We start from the raw sequence: 18,924 nt of genomic DNA, 5'->3' as shown, positions 1-18,924 counted from the left end.
GCACATCCTTCCCGGTGCCCAGGGCCTCAGGCCCTCCCTCACTTTACCTGCACTGAGACTGGACCGGGATGGTGGTGGGCATGAGTTTGGCATGATTTGGCCCACTCTTCCCTATCCCTGGCACAGCCTGGTCCATGCAGACACATCCCAGGAGGTTTTGATCATAATTCAAGTGTCTCTCTACAAAAGAACAGGGCATTTTTGCAACCTCCCCCTCCCCCCCACCTCCAAACAGGCTTTAAAAAAAAAAGGGGGGTGGGGGGAAGAAAAATGTGCACCCCATTAGCCTGTGATTAAATGAATAGAATCGGGATTCTTTATTCTTGGGAAGATGAAGAATCAGTGTGCTCATCTGAAATGTCTGAGCCAGGACTCTAGTTTTCAAAGCAGGACGTTCACCTCTGACTGCATCTCCTGTTAGAGTCCTTGCGCCGGGGATCCTTGGCTGAGCCTCTTCCTTGCCCAAATGCTAACAACTGGGTACATCCTAGATCCGTGGCTGGCAAACTGCGGCTCCCAAGCCACATGTGGCTCTTTGGCCCCTTGAGTGTGGCTCTTCCACAAAACACTACGGCCTGGGCGAGCCTATTTTGAAGAAGTGGCATTAGAAGAAGTTTAAGTTTAAAAAATTTGGCCCTCAAAAGAAATTTCAATCGTTGTACGGTGGATAGTTGGCTCTGTTGACGAATGAGTTTGCCGACCCCTGTCCTCGATGACTGTTCATGGTTTCTGCTGGTGGAATAGTAAATTCCACAGGATCCTGTTTGCCAGGCCATCAACAACTGCTCTCCATAGCCACCGACGGCAGGTCTAGCCATGGAACTCTCTTTCCCACAAACAATAAGCTGTGCTGATTATAATGCTTCTTTGTGTCCATGCATCTATTGGATGGGTGGTGCTTATTCCTCCAACTATGGGTTCCTGGAATTTAGGAAAAAAATATTTTCCCACCCCAGAGGATACTCTGAATGTTCTCATAGGTCTCTGACATAATTGGGGTTACTGCACACTACAGTCTGTGTTATCCCAGCAATCCAGGGGGCAGACGGTGCAGTGCACAGAGCTAAGCAGATTTGCCCAATAACACAGGAAAAGCAGTAGGATGCGACTTTTTTGATAGAACATATGCAAGTAATTAAGAAAAAAAAATAATTGCACGTTTTTGAGAAGGTGGGCTCACCAAGCAGTTGCTGAACTATAAAAATGCATTAAGTGTAGTTAGTTTCTTTTTTTAATTATTCAGGAATGTTGTTTATGTTATCATGAAAAAAAAAGAGGTGAGAAAATATATTCGGCAATTTTTTATTTTCCCCCATTTGAGCAGATGGCGATTTGTAGTTCAAAATTTGTAACTCAAATTATTTCACATTTTTATTAATCAGTACAATATGTTTTTCAAACAACAAACTGCACTTAGAAATATCAGTGCAAGTCCCCCAACTTGCCTGGTTCCCTCAGAGAGCAGTTTCAGAATTAGAGATTTTGTTAACAATAAACGGGAAACAGGGCATTCTGGTTCAGTATTTAAATTGTAATTATTTTTACCCCTGTGTTCAGAGTATCTTGTGGCGGTGAGGGAGGAGTTGACATAGTACAGAAAATTGCAATGGGGAGCTGTAAAAAGCTGGGGAATCTGTTTCAAGATGTTTGCTTTTTTTTTTTTTTTTTGGTAGAACAAAAAGTGCATTTTGTTAGAGACAAATATTTTTGTGATAAAAAAAACATTTTATGTGAAGTGTAGATTGGACTTTTAATATAAAAAAGAAATGTTAAGCCGTTCTATTTTAGGAAGGTTTGGCGTCTCAAATGAAAGCTGTTAGGACTGCATATATTGGAATGTTCTTGCAACTGTTGTCGTCCTATGTTCTTCTGCAAACCTGTTAAATTGCATGAGTGTAGGGATGAGGGAGCTTTTTTATTATTATTAATTGACACTCATTTTTAGCTGGCATGTGCTGGCAGGTCTTTCCAGACAGACCTCAGACGGTGCAAGGCAGAGCTTCAATCTGAAAGTTGGTAGAGAGTATTCCAAAGCCCTGTAACATGGATGCTCGGAAGTGCAATATTAAAGTGATAAACATCTTATATTCAGTGTAATTCACAGTTTCTTTCATTCTTTCTCCTATCTATAGATCTAAATCAAAACAAATTCCATAAAAGAGGGGGTTATTTTCAAGCACATTTTCCTTCAGAAAGCTCTTGAATATTTTATCATATCTATTTCTATACATATGCTATACATTTCTAGATTCCTGTTGAACAAAATCCAAGGTGATGATTAAAAAAAAACACACAACACACACACACACACACACACACACACACACACACCCCCAAACCGATAACATTAGAATTCCTAGGAGATATAAAGTTAGCCTTTGTAAGTGTAATAAACTTTGTTTTGGCAATTAAGGAATACACAGAGATATTAAGTCAAAGAACAATATGTCTGAACTATTAAATTCTTTTCCAGGAGGTTATTAAAAATGTATTTCAAATGATCAAAGTGGCAGGAAAAAAATAAAAATATATATAATAACTTAAAAACGGTTACATTTTCCTTTGCTCTTGAGAAAGCACATAGGATTTCACACGAGGTGATTCCAAGTAGAATATTACCAAGCAACAAATGTCCAGACTATAGGACACCTTAGGGTGCCCCCCCCCACCCCAATAGGGAGACATTTTGAGCTGTCACTGCAACAAACTGTCATCTGGCAATGGAAATAGATGGATGTTTCTGGGTGCCCCTCGAATTTTGTAGGACTCAGGGAATTAGACATTCTTCTCCCAAGGTCAAACAAAAAACCAGACCCGGATCACGGGTGCCGGCCAGGATCAAATGGGGCAGGAAATGCAAAGCTTAGGATGTGAGGAGGGGAGTCTCGGGTGTCTGTGAACAAGAGTCTGCGTTCCTCAAATGGTTAATCCCCCCAGGCTGTCATATTGCATAAACAGATCCTCCTTTAATAAAATTAATTAGGTTCTGAGCTGTATAGGGTGATGCCCACTGACCCTTTACATGCCTATTGTTCCCGGATCCCAGGGAAAAAGAAAAAGGAGAGGCTGCCCAGTCGAAGAGAGAGAGAGAGAGAGAGAGAGAGAGAGAGAGAGAGAGAGAGAGAGAGAGAGAGAGAGAGAGAGAGAGAGAGAGAGAGACCCAAGTTGAAAGATTAGGAATCTCAAACAGGAGCTGGAAGAGGGGGGGGGGTGGGGGGGGGTGGAGAAAGCTAGGTAATGTTTGCTTCTGCAGGGAACTAAAAAAAAAAAAAAAAAAAAGGAAAGCAAAACCAAACCAAACCAACAGCGCGGTGATGGGGTTTTGTTAATTTTGCTTTTGCACGCGCCACGACATCCAGGCAGCGCTGAGCGCTGAGCTCCGGAGTAATTGCAGATCGCGGGGCCGCGCAGCTCTGGCTCCAAAGGGGCCCGAGGCCCCGGGGGCAGGGTTAGGTGGAGGGCACGGGAGGGTCTGCCAGAGACACGCAGGGACCTGCCAGCCCACTGAGATGCCCACCGCCTCCCCCCCTTTCTTCTTCTCCCCGGCATCGCAGGGCACAAGTTGCTTCTGATAATTCTTTTAAGTTTGCTAAGGGAACTCCGGGGGTGGGGTTGGGGTGGGGGAGAGGGGTAGTGGTGGTGGCTGGACGGGAGCTGGGATGGGGAAAGGCACGCCCAGGACCGTGGTCTTTCTCTCTTCTCTTCTCCACCAGGGGCCGGAGGCACCCGCCCGCGGACTCAGGGAGCGCATCCCGGGCGCCCCTGGTCGAAGGAAATCCCAGGCAAGACCGCAAAACATTGCGCGATTTTGTTAGAGAGAAAAAAGAAATGTTCAAGGGAAAAGAAAAGAACCATCCACCGGATGTCTCCAATTACGGGGGGGGGGGGGTTTGGTTTGGGGTGGGGGAGGGGAGGTCGGAGACCAGAAAGAGAGGCGTTTGGGGCAAAATTTGGAGAGGCTGGGCGCTGGAGGTGGGAAGGGAGGCGCGGCAGAGTGAAATGCGAGGAACGAGGCTCCCGCGGGGAGGAGAGGAAAACAGGAAAATGAGGCAGAAACTGCAGAAAATGACAAAGTGTTGAGTGCTGATTTATGGCAGAAGCCCCTGGTCATTTCCATATATTGAAATGCGCCCAAGCGGCCAGTCAGTCAATTTCTTTGGAGCCGCTGCCCACGGGCTGCCCACGTGACTCCCCTTCCGCCAGCCTCTTCACCATCCCGCCCCTGGAGCAGGCAGGAGGGGCGGAGAGAGAGAGAGCGGGGCAGAGCAGGCATCTGTGTCCTGTAGTGGGTGACGTGGGAAGGAGTCGTGGGGGGGGGGGGGTGTCTTTGAGGGAAGGAGGAATGTGGCCTGGGCAGGGCAGAGGTAGGGTTCATGGTCCATGAAAGTGTTACCTCCCTCTGGAATCTTTCCCATTTTCTCTCTCTTCTTTCTCTCTCCCTCTCTTCCCCCCCCCCCCATCCCACTCTTCTTTTCTTCTTTATTTCTCCCCTTTTAAACCATTCAGAAAGGGGACAGACTATACAGAAATAGAGAAATCTACCTACAAATACATAATGGGGATGGGCGTGGAGATGTGGGATATTTAAGTCAGATTTGATTTTGGTGTGTTTGATACTACCCCTTTGCTTTGGTAGATTTTTCTTAAAGGAAGATGTGTGTGTGCACACACACACACTCACGCACAAATCCGAGATAAAAGTCAGTGAGTTGTTAGAAAATGAATTTGCAGCATTAGAGCTGTTAGCATCATTCAGCAAGCAGCAAGCTTGATAATTTCCAGGTGTTGGGGAAAGCCGTTGTCCGGGAGTTCTTACAGAGCTTATAAATCCCTGTTGGGGGGGGGGGGGGGGATCTTTGGAGGTGAATGAAATATCAAATCACAAGCCTCCTATGTAGATTTATGATTGCATAAGAAGCTTGATCATTTCCATATCCTGAAATGTGCTGTCCTTCTGAGCCTGCCCAGCCCTTCCAGGAGAGGAGGCGCTCCGTTCTGCCTTGATCAATGTTGACTATGAAGCAAGAGAGGAGGGGGGTGGGGTGGAGAGCAGGCTGGCACCAGATGGAGCGGGGTCCCGGGAAAGGTCAAGGTTAGCCCAGGCTGCTATTGAGTCGGTAGCAGCCTCACAGATAGATCTCTGCCTCGAAGGCACCCACTGGGGCTTCTCAAAATCAAATCTAATAGAAAAGGCAGTCACAGAATGAAATCGCTTCATCTGAATGCTAAAATTGTTATTAGGCTACATTAGAGAGATATCAGGCACGAGGTTGCCCAAAAAGGGAGCATGCCTAGCAGTTTGTGTCTGAAAGAAAAAGCGATGAATATGTTGATAACATAGTAATAGGCAAGTAGCAGAGATGGGTATATTTTATTTTATTTTATTTTATTTTATTTTATTTTATTTTATTTTATTTGTCTCAAGACCAGATTAACATATTAAATGAACATCATCCCCACGTGTTTGTTTGTTTGTTTGTTTTGTTTTGTTTTAAGCAGGACAACCTTGGAATTCTGCTTTGGTGGGAATGGGGAAATGTATGTGAAAGAAATCATTCAATCTAGACATAAGGTGACCCTTATTGATCAAGAAGTTTGACTCACTACTGAAGGAATTTTGTTAGCACCTTTCACCGGTGTGTGCCTGGGGAAATTTACTCCTCAGGCATTCCTTTCGAGGGTGACTGCTGTGGAAATCCATGTTTCTGGCTTTGAACCATCTGTCAGAGGTCTTCCTCCTCTCCCTCTTCTTCACCCTCCTCTTTTTTCCCATTTACTTTCTTCTTGGAGACAGAAGTATTTCTGGAGAAAAGGTCTCCCAGGCAGATCCCAGCCTAGGAGAGTGCCTGGGACAGGACAGACATAGCCTGTTGGGGTAGCCACACTAGTATTTTCCAGACAACCCCCCTCCCCAACCCCTAGTTATCAGAATGAAACCCACCCACATTAGCTGTTTTTCACCTACAGCACAGCCATATCTTCGAGAAGGATTTAGTCTTGTAAAATAAATGCGGGCCACACTAGATTAAACATGATGACTGCACTCCAAGGGTTAATAAATTTAGAATTAACAGATCATCCCAGCTTGATACAGCTACTATAGATGATTTAATATGCAGCCTAAGCAGGTTGACAGTCAGCTCACAGATGCAGATAAGATCAAACAGTCTCTCGATTCAATAGATGGAATGGTTGCACCGAGTGTCTAGTAGGTGAGTGACAGGACATATATGGCAGGGGCTCTGGCAGAGAGGAGCCAAGATTCCCTACTGCTGCTTTGTGCACTGGTTTTCTTTCCCCAACAGCTCACCTTCTGTGGCAATAAAACTCAGAGCAAGGGCTTCACAACGCTCCTCCTCATCTCACAGAGTAATGGGGGCTTGCGTAAGTTTTGAGTAAGGAAAAGATGGATATCTTTCATATCAAGATCTATGTCTACTTAGTTCTGCCTGGTAGCTAACATCCACCCATTCCTCTCCCTCTCCCTCTCCTCACAGACGCCCAGGTCAGGGCTCTTAAAGACAGGGTACAAGATTCCCGGATGATGCCGAGAAAGGCAGGCTCACTGCTGAAATGATAGAGGTAATTTCCTCAGTCCTCCACTTTGCTCTAGCTGGGAAGATCTGAATATGGAAATGAGGTACAGAGCTAAGTTGAAATTCAAGCTCCACTACATAGCCACTGTGAGGGGTTTACACGAGGAGAGAGCTTAACATGTCTGAAACATGTTAGAAAATTGCAACCCTGGGGGCTTGGGCATTGGAAGACTGAGGTGGGTTGAACAGAAACAGTTGAGTACCTGTGTCATGAAGGCTTGCTTACCTCGATGGCTCTAGCTAGAGTTTCTAATACCTGAGTTGTGTGTGTGTGTGTGTGTGTTTTATGGTATAATTCCCTTTATCTGTTTCAACTCTAGTATTTAAACAAGACAAAACACAATCTTAATAGAAGTGTATGTGATCTGATGTGATGGACAAGTTTATAACAGTTTTTATGATTTGATCAAGAGCAAGGGCTCCTTCTAAACCCATTAGATTCTGTCATGTGAATATATATTCAGCCAATTTAAAAATGCATATGATGTATCCAATAGACCGGCACAGGTCTGAATTGTATTGTGTGTTATTCCCCTTCACCACCCCTTTTCCCCAGGTCTTAATATGAAAATCTGTAATTGAGTGACGATAGAGCTACGGCAATCAGTTTCCCAATGTTCCTAACGTGGTTGTTTCATTTATTTATTTTATTTCATTTTATTTTTGAATATCAAACTGTCCAGTCCACACGATGGCTAATGGCCCACAAAATTTTCCTTTAATAAATAAGGCCATTTGAACTTGAGTAATAGCTCTCCACGCAGTTAACACTTTAACTTTCCCCCTCCAGTCTTAATGCACTCGTAGAGCATGCTATTCCTCTAATTCAGAATTTATTATCCTTAGATAACCCTAGAAAATTCTTAAATTTTTTCATTCTTTAAAAATGCTGTTTTGCATCTTGGTGTGATATAGTGTTTTATTTATTTATTTATTTATTTTTGTTTTTTGTTTTTTTTTTAGAATAAAATCCATATCTATGTAAACTGCATATTTAAAGGTTTAGAGATAAAAGCAAATCTTCCGCATATTAGGCTGAGGAGAGTATTTACAATGAATCTGTAAATGGCAGGAGGAACCCTGAACCCACGAATGGCTGTTCCCTATAGCAGGGGTAGTGGGCATTTATTTCCCATATTAACCAGATCTAAATGCTTCCAAATTTTATTCTCCTTTTCTTGGACAACCTGTGATTGCAGCAGGGGGCACTACCAACATACGAATTACTCGGAAGGAGGCAGCTCTGGCTCTCCCGTTTCCCGGACTACTTGGAGGCATAACCACTGAAAACAGTTATCTCTCAGAAATTTGCATATTTATGGTGCCTCCTGCAGGTTCCTGTGATTGCTTTACAGTCGGGAAAGGTAACAGAAAAATATATATTTCCTTTAAAACATGAAAAAGGATCATCGAGGAACAGCGACTCTAATAGGAGACTAATCCTTGCAAAGCCTCTGGCATGAAATGTGTTTCTGGAACATTTTTGCTTTGTTTTTGTTTTTGGATTTGAAGGGAATATTTTTGGAAGTTTCAGGGTCCACGTCTCTGATTCCTTGAAAATAGATGCAGGGAAATACTTAACATTTTGAGGGGAAAAAATTAGCATAGGCTTCCTTATTCATTGCATGAATGCCTCTAAAGAACAGAAAATTCCTTACAGAGACAGAAAAGCCATCCAATAGATCATTTAAAAGCCTGGTTCCATGGCACATATATTTTTTTAGCCCTAGTCATAAGCAATGAACAAATGTGCAGTGTAGCTTTGGATATAAAAGTTAATTAGGTCTCAGAAGAGAATAGTTTCATTTTTATTGGCTCCGAGTTCCAAGGATGCCTTGATACACCTTTTCTTTCAGCCCTTTTTGACCTTCTTTGTGGAAACAACCTGGGCCAGGCACTCCAGCTTGCTTCGTTCTGGATGCCAGGATTCTGCTCCTCTGCTTGCTCTCTGGAAAAGCATCCCACCAAAGTAAGCATCATAATTGAAATTACACCCAGGAAAATCTAATCTTATCTCCACCTCAGGACTAAGGTGCAGTTAATGTGACGCTTTATCAGGGTTTCGGTCCAGTGAGAGATTTTCTAGACCCTTCCGCTGGCAATACTGGAACACAGGGATGTGGAGACAAGCTCTAATCCGGAGTCTTTCATTTTCCGTGTATCTTCATCAGAACCTGGTCCTTATTTTATCACGAGTTTGCTGTGCGTAATTTCCTTCCTTCTTTAAAAGGCCAGTGTTCATAGAACTGTTATCAGCAGCCATCAGCAAACATCCTTACTGATGGTGGAATTCCACAGTGCACAGCCTTCTCTGTCTCCCATCCTTTCTGTGGAAATGCCGATCAAAATCAAGGGGATGAAAATAATTTTTTCATGCAGTTTTTACACATTAAAGACGCCATGTAGTAAAAATAATATGTGCTATGTCAATACTATGTGGTGACATAAATGCCCAAACTGCAAAGCAGAGGGATTCTCAGATCGCACATTAGTCACTGCAATAGTATGGGTACTGAGAGAGTACCTTTCAGGGTAACATTAGGCGGTATCTCCGTTTGTTATTCTCACTAGGGAAATTCTCATTAAAATAATTACTGCCATCATCGTATTATTTCAGTGCAAGTTTACCCATAACATTTGGGCATTCGCTGTTATATTAATATATATATATATATATATATATATATATATATATATATATATATATATATATATTTCACCATTAATATTTCTTGCCTTGCTGCTGGTCAGTCTCTGGTCCATAAAAAGTGAAGAAAAGATACCATCTGACATTACATCAGGGGCTTTTTTTGCCCCTTTCTGCTCCCACAGTGGAAAGCTTCTTCTGTTTAGAATATTTAAACATTGAAAGCAATGAATATCAACTTTTTACTATTGTCAGAAATGGATTGATTTTGAACACTTCTACAAACCAGATATGTCAATCTGACTGAGGGTAAAATAGCTGAAAACACAAGGCTGAGCTCAGTATTTAAAATTTTCTCTGTCACATTAATTTCAAGAGATTGAAACCTTTAAATGTGAAGATCAGTGGAATTAAAATGATCCAGCTTGGAACGCCAAAGATGTTCCTGAAGTTAAAGTTATATAATTTTTTTTAAGTAGCTCCTTTTTGGTTTGAGGATGCTTTTCAGTCTGATTTATTTATGCTAAGATAAAAGAAAAAAAAATTCAGAGTTGCAAGTGCCCATTAAGGAGAGTTTACTTCCTGAAAGCATATGTTTTAACATGAGTATATTTATAACTTTCTAGAATCTTTAAATCAACACATCCAAAAGATCTAAAATCTTTAGCAAAACCCCTTTATGTGCATAATATTCCAATAATTAATTTACATACTCCCCCATATGTTTACTGTCAAAAAACTGAGTTTATTTGAAAAATTCTCCTTCTAATTAAGCTAGGAGTTCATGATTGATAATTTTGAGAAGAGAGGGTCATGATTCTTTCCCTGTTATAGTTGAAGAGCCCATACTGATATTTCCCATAATCTCTAAACAAGGCCATAAAAATCACCGTTGGAGGATGGGTAGGGGGCAATTGCCAATGTAAGGCTCTGGAGCCTTGCCTCTTTCATATTAGAACCAGCTAGAACAGGCTTTGATATTTAAAGAAGGTAGTATCTGGAGAGTCAGACTCCAGAATTAATCTCTCAGAGTTCCTCTGTGCCTGGATTTTGGCTGTATAAATATTTTATTGCATTTCAAAATCTGAGTATTGAGAACAATAAAAATAACGAGTTATCTATGGTATATAGGAATCTGAAGTTTCTGGGAATCTATAAATGATCTACTTTGTAAGCCTTTATTTAGGAACCAGACATTTCCTAGGCTCCTACTCCGTGCTGAGGGAGGAAAAAGATGAAAAGGACAGGGGCTCTGCCCTATACACACTGACAACCCAGGACCTGAGCCATGCAGTGGCTTTAATGACGTAAGTTATTACATAACACATACACAGAAAGACATGCAATGGTTTCCACCCGACGCAAATGGGCTTGCAGCTTATAATGTTTAGGTTAGGTAGCAGTACAAATGACCCACACGTAACTATTTAAAAAAGTGAAATACCATCATTTTCTACTATAGGTATATTTAACGTATTAGGGAGCAGACACAAATACTTGGTGTGATGTCCATCTGCAGGAACAACTGAAAACACACTTGTGAAATTCATTCTTTGATTCGACAAATGTATTAAACACCTACTATGTGTTAAGGAAGCGAAACACTGCCATTAAAAAAATGATACATTCACAAATGCTTTGCTAGAGTAGTCTATAACATTGTCTATAAAACAAATATAGTATAGAAAGCTCATTTCTCAAAAGTTACTAGTTAAGCTATTTAATGACATCATAAAAATGAAAAAAAACCCAACCCAAATGGATTACCATATACATCTATGACCAAACCTCATTAATTTACTATTCTAATTTCTGGTCCATCAAGCCCTTTGTCTAGAAAGTAAAAATCCGTTGTCAGAAGTGACCAGAGCTGCGTGTGCCTTCAAACAGGTCCTTGCTAAAGGCTTACAATCAGCAATGTGAAGCCAGGGTTGTATAGAGCAGGGATAATAGCGAGCATCTATCTGTATGGCTTTGGCATGTGTGACTCGTGAACTTTATGTGACATAAAGGCTTGTGCCTGTGTATGTGTATCTCAGTGCCTTAAAAATAAAAGCCATCCAGGAGCAGGAGCCACGTCTCATGTCTGCTCAGTGCAGGCTCCATAAAGAAAGAAAGAATAACAATCCTTAGGACCAGATTCTTTATTTTATAGGAACCTGGAGGCTTAGATAGCTGACCTGTGCAAGGGACTTTTTTTAAAGAGAAAGAGAGAGAAAACAGGCAAATTGTATACAACCAGGAATGGGATGCTAGAGAGATTTATCCCCTACCATGCTGCCAAAGTAAGGTGAAATAGAAATAGGCATTTTCTACCACAAGAGCTCCCTTTGCTAAATTTGGCAGGAAAAAAAAACACACCAATACTGATGATTAATTATCAGGAGAAAAAAAAAGTGTCTTAATTTCTGGAAGAGGTACCAGAATAGTCCAGGCTATTCAGTGGTCCTTGGGAATGGTTGGCACACATCTGGAGTGGTCTCTGGCTTAGATGCTTATGGGGTTTGTGGGATACTGGCAGAGAAGGACGTTGAGCCCGGTGACTTGTTTTGGTGACTGCTTCTCTTTGGTCAGCTAATTCCAGAGGAGTCCAACCAAAGCTATTGTTAAGTGAGACTTACCAAGGCCCTATGGTACCCCGATGGCCTGATTTGGTGGTCTGGTTCCAGTCAGAGGACAGAGAAAAGAACGGCTTTTCGTTGGAAGGGTAAAGATTCCCAAGTGCAGACATGGTTGCCACACGGTTCTTGGTGGGTCTTTCTGTCTGAAGTCAGTGACTTTAGGGCCTGGTCACAAAACCCAGCCAAGGCCACACCTTGGGGGGTGTGTGTGTGTGTGGGAGGGACAAAGAGCTACATGCATGTGAAACACCATCTTAGCTCGTCTATCACCTGAGCTTTATGGGAAAACTTTTCTAATGCAAGAAGAGTTGGAGAAGCCAGGGTTTGAGCCTTTTACCTTCATTGTCATCCTATTTCTACTCCCTTATAGTGGACTTGTTAACTAGAGAAACCACCATGCCTTCATCACCTCCATCATCACCATCACCCTCCTGCTTTCCTTATGATAAAATTGGTTTTGGCCATATCAGTACTAACAAACATTAATTACATATGGTGGTGGTGGTAGACCAGGTTAATAGAACATATTAAAAAAGAAAAAAAGAAAAAAAAAAAAAACCTGGTCCATTAGATAACCCAAAGTAAATTCTTGATCCATCTGTCAACAATCAAAGTCAAGCAGAGAAATACAAAGTGTGTGTGTGTATAGTCCTTGGGTGGTTTAATGCTGACTGCGCCATGTTAGCTGTAGCTTTCTGAACAAACCAAGTGGTACCAGAAAAGCTAACATCTTATTTCCGAAATAAGATGTTAATACTTCTTTCATTTTTTGCCATACTGTAAGTGGACAAGATAGATGATCTGAGGTGCCTTATTGCTCCTTTTCATCAGAATGTCATACAAAATGTATACCTCTGTGTATTTATATGAGGCTGCAACCTTTATTGACTTATATCTTGATTTTTAGTTGTTTCTCTATGTCTCTGTATCTATATTTTAATATATATATTTTTCATATTTATCTTTCACAGGATAATAAAATAATAAAATAATAAAAAGTATAATAAAGGCAAAGAATACTTGTCCAAATAAAGGACTAAACTGCCTATAAAATTTCTTTTTAGACAGTGAAGTCATAACTAGCGATTGGCAAAAAAACCATCTGAAACAACTAAAATTCATCTCTGTGATATTTTCTTAGAAAGGGAAGGAGGCTAGAAGGAAGAGAGAGAGAGGGGAGAGAGAGAGAGAGAGAGAGAGAGAGAGAGAGAGACCTCACCTTCTTCAGCTGAGCTATTGTTTTTTATAAAGCAACTTCACATCTGGACTGATAACTTGAATTCCACACAGTGCCATTTAAATAGCTTAAGTTATAAACCTCTTAAACTTGGGGTTTATAATAGAAACACTGACAGACCCTTAACTATAGTGCCTCTATGAAAGCACAACTATTTCATTATAGCAGTGTCTGGCAGGGCTGCTATAATTAAGAGTCTGTCAGCATTTCCATTAAAAACCCAAATTTTAAGAGGTTTTTAACTCACATTGTTTTAAATCACATTGGACTGAAACTTACTGTACAAAATGTCAGACCAGATGTGTGTGTGTGTGTGTGTGTGTGTGTGTGTGTGTGTTGTGTTGCTTTTCTTTTTATTCCCCCCCCCCCCAAAAAAAGAGGGAAATAAGTGAAACTTGTTTTTAATAGTAGGTGTGGAAAACATTTATTAAAATGATTCATTTGTTAAAAGATTCATGGAGGGTGGTTCACAGAGACTGAAGTTTGAGATATTTTTTGTTTGTTCTTATTGTATTTTTTTCCTTCGGAAGTGCTCTCATTTGGGTAACAAGGTTTGTACATATCTAAAAAGCAATGTTAAAAAAAAAGAGTGGATCTTTTGATACTGGTTTATTTGGAAGATATTTGATAAGGTAGTCTGCTTGACTTGATGAAAATATCTTGCATTGTATTCTTAATTGTTCAGCTGCTCTGATATTTGGGATTATATATTTTTTAAATCTCACCATCCTTGGTGGGAATTACTTTTAGGCTGAGATGCACTCTTAGTAGGGTTGCCTGATCAAAGCCTTATTAGTTTGTGGGGTGCAGGGAGGGGGGGAGATTAATAGAATTTGGATGGTTACATTGGCCTCATTTATGTAGTCATAGGATTTATTCACTATTTACTCAAAAACCATTTATTGAGCATCTACTATGTGCTGAGTATTGCATGAAGACATCTCTAACACCGTACATTGGACTGGCTTCATGGCCCCACAGCTGTGTGCTTTTGAAGTCCACCTTAGGGAGTTGACTATTTCACCTAGCTGTGTTCTGAACAGAACTCCTGGTTGTCTTAAAAGGGGCCTCTTCCTTCAGTGGTGAGACTGCTGCTCCCCTCTCCCCACACATTATTGAGTCAGCACACAGCTGCCCAGTCTGGAGGCAAGTATAGGCTTAGTTAGAGCAGATTCAGCTTTTTCCTCCCTCCTTCTCTCCCTCCCACCCTCCCTCTCATATTTTGGATAGGTTCATCCAGGTATGTGAGGTGGCCTGCCTGCCAGCCAGTCAAAGGCCCAGGGAGCCTCTGGGGAAATACCAGACTAAGTGTTGCTCCAAGGAACCTCCCTGGGGGAAGTCTGTGCCTGGGCAGAAGTTGTAGACCCCGCCCCCCCAGGGGCCTCCTTAGGTCCCAGATGCCGAATCACACTGGAAGGAGAGGAGGAAGAAGGTGTGGCCCTTCTGCTCGCCTGGCAATTTAGGGTGCCCACCCAAAGCCCCCCTCCTTCCTCCCACACAACCCCCCTTTCTCTTTTGATCCATTTTCCTTTGTCCTCACAACACCCGCAGGAACCCCCACATGCAAACCTATGCTAAGGGTAGAATCCGTCCCTGTGTTATTTTTATGAAGACGACTGCCCATTCTCTATTTTCTGAACTGCCTTTAGGGGGTGCGTTGGAGGGGGGGGGGAGTGAAAAGCAAGGTGGGATCCATAGTATTTTTACCCATTCATTCAGTCATTCACTTATTTACCTTTAAGTCTGTAAAGGTATTTCCCCCTCCAGGCAGGCAGTGAATATTTTATTGTAATCTCGTAGTTTCCATCGAGACAGACCCTTTAACCCTTCGTTCCCCGGCTCAGCCAGGAGTCTCCCGCACCAGGCGATCCGTGGCATGAGGAGGGCTGGGACTGCAGGAAGTCTCCCTCTCGGAGCTGTTTGTTGACCACGTTCACGTTCAGAGCCCCGGAGCTAAAAGCACTTTACACCATAAAATAAAAGCACTGTCGTTTTTTTCTTTTCTTTTTTTTCTAAAAGGTTACGTCTGGAGGCCACGCGGCTCATACTTCATACGGAAAACTACTGAAAGGACTATGAAATCCTCTATGATTTACACCCTCTCCCTGCATTAGAGTATAGATCTGCCTGGGCTCTAAAAAAATACGGTGGGTTTCTAACCGACGTGAATATATGTGCATTATTTCAGAAAGTCTGTTAGAAAACTTGTCAACACATTATAAAGCATAAACCAGGGCTTGGCTATTAAGTAAGGGAGATCAGAGGTGGAATATATACTGCAGGAAGTCCTGGGGAGTCTCCTCCGCAGGCAAGATAAAAAGGGGGGCGGAGGGGAGGGTAAGGAGGGGTCGTCTGGCCGGCCTGCAGTTTGCAGGCAATGCCATCACCCAAGGTTTGGGGAAAGAGCCCACGGAGGTTCTTACCCCCTTCCTGGAATCAGCAAAGGCTCCGCAGCTCCAAAGAAAGCTAACTGAACGGTCAGAAAAATAATGTTAACGTGGTCACAATTTATCACTTTCTGAAAGCCACTTTTGGGAAGGTACATATACTTATTTGCGTATCCAAGTGTGCTCGTTTGAAGTGACCTTTCACCTCTCTACAAGACCACCTGCATCGTTAATCAATACTTACGTCATATTTTAAAATCTCTTAAAAACAACACATCTTTAAGTCTTGAAACAATCATACAGACTCCCTTCCCCCCTCCCCACTGTTGGGCGCTTTAGTGAGCATCCAGCCATCCGGCCTCCATAGGGAGGGGGCATCACTGGCTGGGATGAGCCCGAGGTACCACCGTGACTTGGGGCCCGTGATCAGAAGGGACCAAATGCTTACACACAGGTCTGGTTTTCTGGACTGGGTGAAATGGGGGGCGGGGGAGGGGGAGAAAGGGCAGGAGCAGAGGGCAGTTCCTATCTCACTCTGGGCATTTTATGATGGAAACACTACGTCTATGTTAATGGTGGCAATGTCACTGCTCCCCTCTCCATGGGCACCCAGGGAAAGCAGCTGCAAAACTGGGCTTTTAATGTATGTTTATAGATGTGGTTTAGGAAGGAACCCCCCTCCCCCAACCCTCCCCAAGAATCTGAAACAAGTGCAGTAACATAGCAGACCTCCTTGTAACTAAGTGCTTAATTTCCTATGTTTTCTTTTTCAAAAGAAAATCAATAAAATGTTGCCAGTTATTTATTGGAAATAACCACAGATAGCGGCTCTGATAGGGTCCCGGCTGCAGAGAGCACAGAATTGTGCAATGAGTTACAATTCCGAGGACTGTGAAATGTGAACCGCGCACAACCTTTCCGAGGTAATAAAGTCATCACTTTTTACACTACAGCCACCCCCCCCCTGAAAAGCTTCATACATGCCACTCCATCTAAAGCATACATATAGATTTCCACAATACCCTTGCCCATGTATATACCTTCTCTATATGTGGACGTTTATGGATGGATGGGGAAAACATTTAAATTCGAAAAGCTGGGTCCGGAAAGAATCTGACTCCCTATTGTTACCTGAAGGGACTTCTGTTTATGCAAAGGCCTCCCAGTTGCACTTTCTTATCCCTTCTCCTCCCCTTCTTCCAACTATTCTCCTAGCACTCCCCTCCTCCCCACCTTCCCCACCCTGCAAGGACATTCTTTTGGCTGCTCTAAGTTTAACTCGACCAAAAAAAAAAAAAAAATAGTAGTGGAAGAGAGATGCTGACCTGCTCTGAAGAACTCATGAAAAAGGGGAAATGGTGAAACGTACACGCTACAGAGCTTTTACTGAAAGTGAATCGTCCAGCTTCTTAAACAGGATTTGAGTCCCCCCTCCCCCCCCCCCAAACTGGAGAGAAACAACACATCACATTTACACCAATGCACTCCAGCCCACATCTCTCTTAAGGTTGCGCGTCCAAACTCTTTTTTTTTCTTCCTCAGGAGAACCCGAAGCTTCGCTGAGCTATAGGCAAGCCAGTCGTGTTCCAATAGGTTGGAAACTTTACTGAGACAACCCAGGAATCAACAGCCGCTGGCCGGCGCGGCTGGGGAGGTGGGCGCGCCCCTGCCAGCCCAGGCCCTTGCTTTTAAAATAAGAAAGCCCCCCTGCCGGGTGGGCGAATGTACAGGGGAAAAAACCCCAAAACGAAGTCTCTTAGACCGAGGAGGGGGACAGAGAAGCCACGAGGGGGTGGTGGAGCTGCTGGGAGCGGACGGAGGGAGACTCCTCGCTCTGCAAGACACACACTCACACGCGCGTCCACCTGCAGCTCGGAGTTCCCGCACGCTCCCCGCTTCCCTCGGACCCGAGCCCTTTCCCCGGCCCCCCTGGCCTTCCGGGTCAGTGACTGCGGCGCGGGCTCCGCGGCCCGGGCTGCGGGTAGCGCAGGCCGGCGGGGAGGAGGGGAGGCGGGGGACGCCGCCGGGGGACCGGGGAGGCACGTTTCCGAATAAACTTTCCAATCGCAGGGGGTGCTGTTGCTGTACATTTTACTTAAAAACTGAAAGTATCCCACGCCAGAGTGAAGCCCGCTTTTTGACAGCGGTAGCGTGTGTGTGTGTGTGTGTGTGTGTGTGTGCGCGCGCGCATGTGTGTGTGTGTGTGTGTGTGTGTGTACGCGCTGGAGCGCGCGCGCATGCATTAAAGAGACAGGGGTTCATTTCCAACAGGTCTCCCCTAGTTTCCCGGGAACGGCTGCAGAGAGGCCAGAGGGGGGTGGTGCGGGCTCCAGGGGAGCGGGGGGGGGGGGGCGGCTCGGCGTGGGGAGCCCGGCGCTGACCCAGGCGGCCACCCCGCCACCACCGCATCCCCGCTGCCCCAGCGAGCCAGGCGCGCTCTCTCCATTCCCTATGTTCTCTCCCCGGGTAACAGCACAGGAGTAGTTGTGCTCTGTCCGTAAGAAACATTTTCTTTTTCATGCTCCTGCGCTTAGGCAGCGGCTCCGGACCGGGAGGGGGTGTGTCCCTCCTCCGGACCCCGTTCCGGGACCCCCCGCGGCGCCAGCGGCGCGCTCCCAGGGGCTGGGCTCCCGGGCCGCCCGCGCTTTGTCCTCCGGCCCGCGGCCGCTCGGCGCCTCCATCGCTCCCCTCCGGAGCCCCAAACATGCCCCGAGTTTGGCTGCTCATGTTTTTATTTCTCGGCCTCTCTCCTCTCTCTTTTTCCGCGACCCTTTGGGCGCCTCTACTCCGTGTGCTTCTAGTTGCATCCAGACCCAATCGTTGGTCGGGGCGCTCCAGTACCCCGGACCCCCCGCTCGGCCTTGGGGGCGCCTTCCTGGGTCCTGCATCGCCTCCCACACCCTTGCCCCCCTCCTCTCTCCAGAGCCCCCCGCGCTGCCCTCCCCGACCCGCCACCCTCCAAACTTGGGCTGGACTCCGCGCCGCCACGCGCTCCCTTCTGCCTTCCCCTCGCCCGCTGCGGAGCTGCAACTTGGGAGGCTCAGCTCCCAACTTGGGGTGGTTTTCTTGGCCAGCCCTGTCCTCTCCTCGGGCAAAGTTTCCCGAGCGCTGCCGCGGGCGGGCTCGGGGCTTTCACTTGGGCCGCCGGCGGCGTCCGCACGCGGGGAGCGGGGAGCGCGGCGGCGGGAGGGGAAGTGGGGGTGCGCCCGGGGGAGGGTGTCCGGGAGCAACTCTACCTGGCTTCCCTCCGCCCGCGCCGCTCCGGCCCCGGGCAGCCAGCAGCCTCCCCGGGCACTCCGGCTGCAAAGAAAGCTTTCATTTTAGGGTGCACGTGCGGCGTGGGGGGAAGGAGCACGTCTCGCTCCCCCCTCGCCCCCCCCCCCCCACGCACCCCTATCCCCTCCTCCGCCTCTTTCTTTCCCCCCCTCCCCCCCAG

The 18,924-nt window shown here is 45.0% G+C and overlaps 1 long non-coding RNA gene across 1 annotated transcript; it reads right to left on the bottom strand.

Moving 5' to 3' along the window:
- Nucleotides 1–5,518: 5,518 nt before the first annotated feature.
- LOC118717815 lies at nt 5,519–18,914 on the bottom strand. The gene is made up of 2 exons (XR_006741427.1): nt 18,725–18,914; nt 5,519–5,834 (listed from the first exon to the last, which is right to left on the bottom strand). It is a non-coding gene; the product is annotated as an uncharacterized LOC118717815 (long non-coding RNA).
- Nucleotides 18,915–18,924: the final 10 nt, after the last annotated feature.

The sequence above is a fragment of the Pipistrellus kuhlii genome, unplaced genomic scaffold (assembly GCF_014108245.1).
Source record: "Pipistrellus kuhlii isolate mPipKuh1 unplaced genomic scaffold, mPipKuh1.p scaffold_m20_p_13, whole genome shotgun sequence".
Lineage (NCBI taxonomy): Eukaryota > Metazoa > Chordata > Mammalia > Chiroptera > Vespertilionidae > Pipistrellus > Pipistrellus kuhlii.
This window is presented reverse-complemented; position numbering and strand designations above follow the sequence as displayed.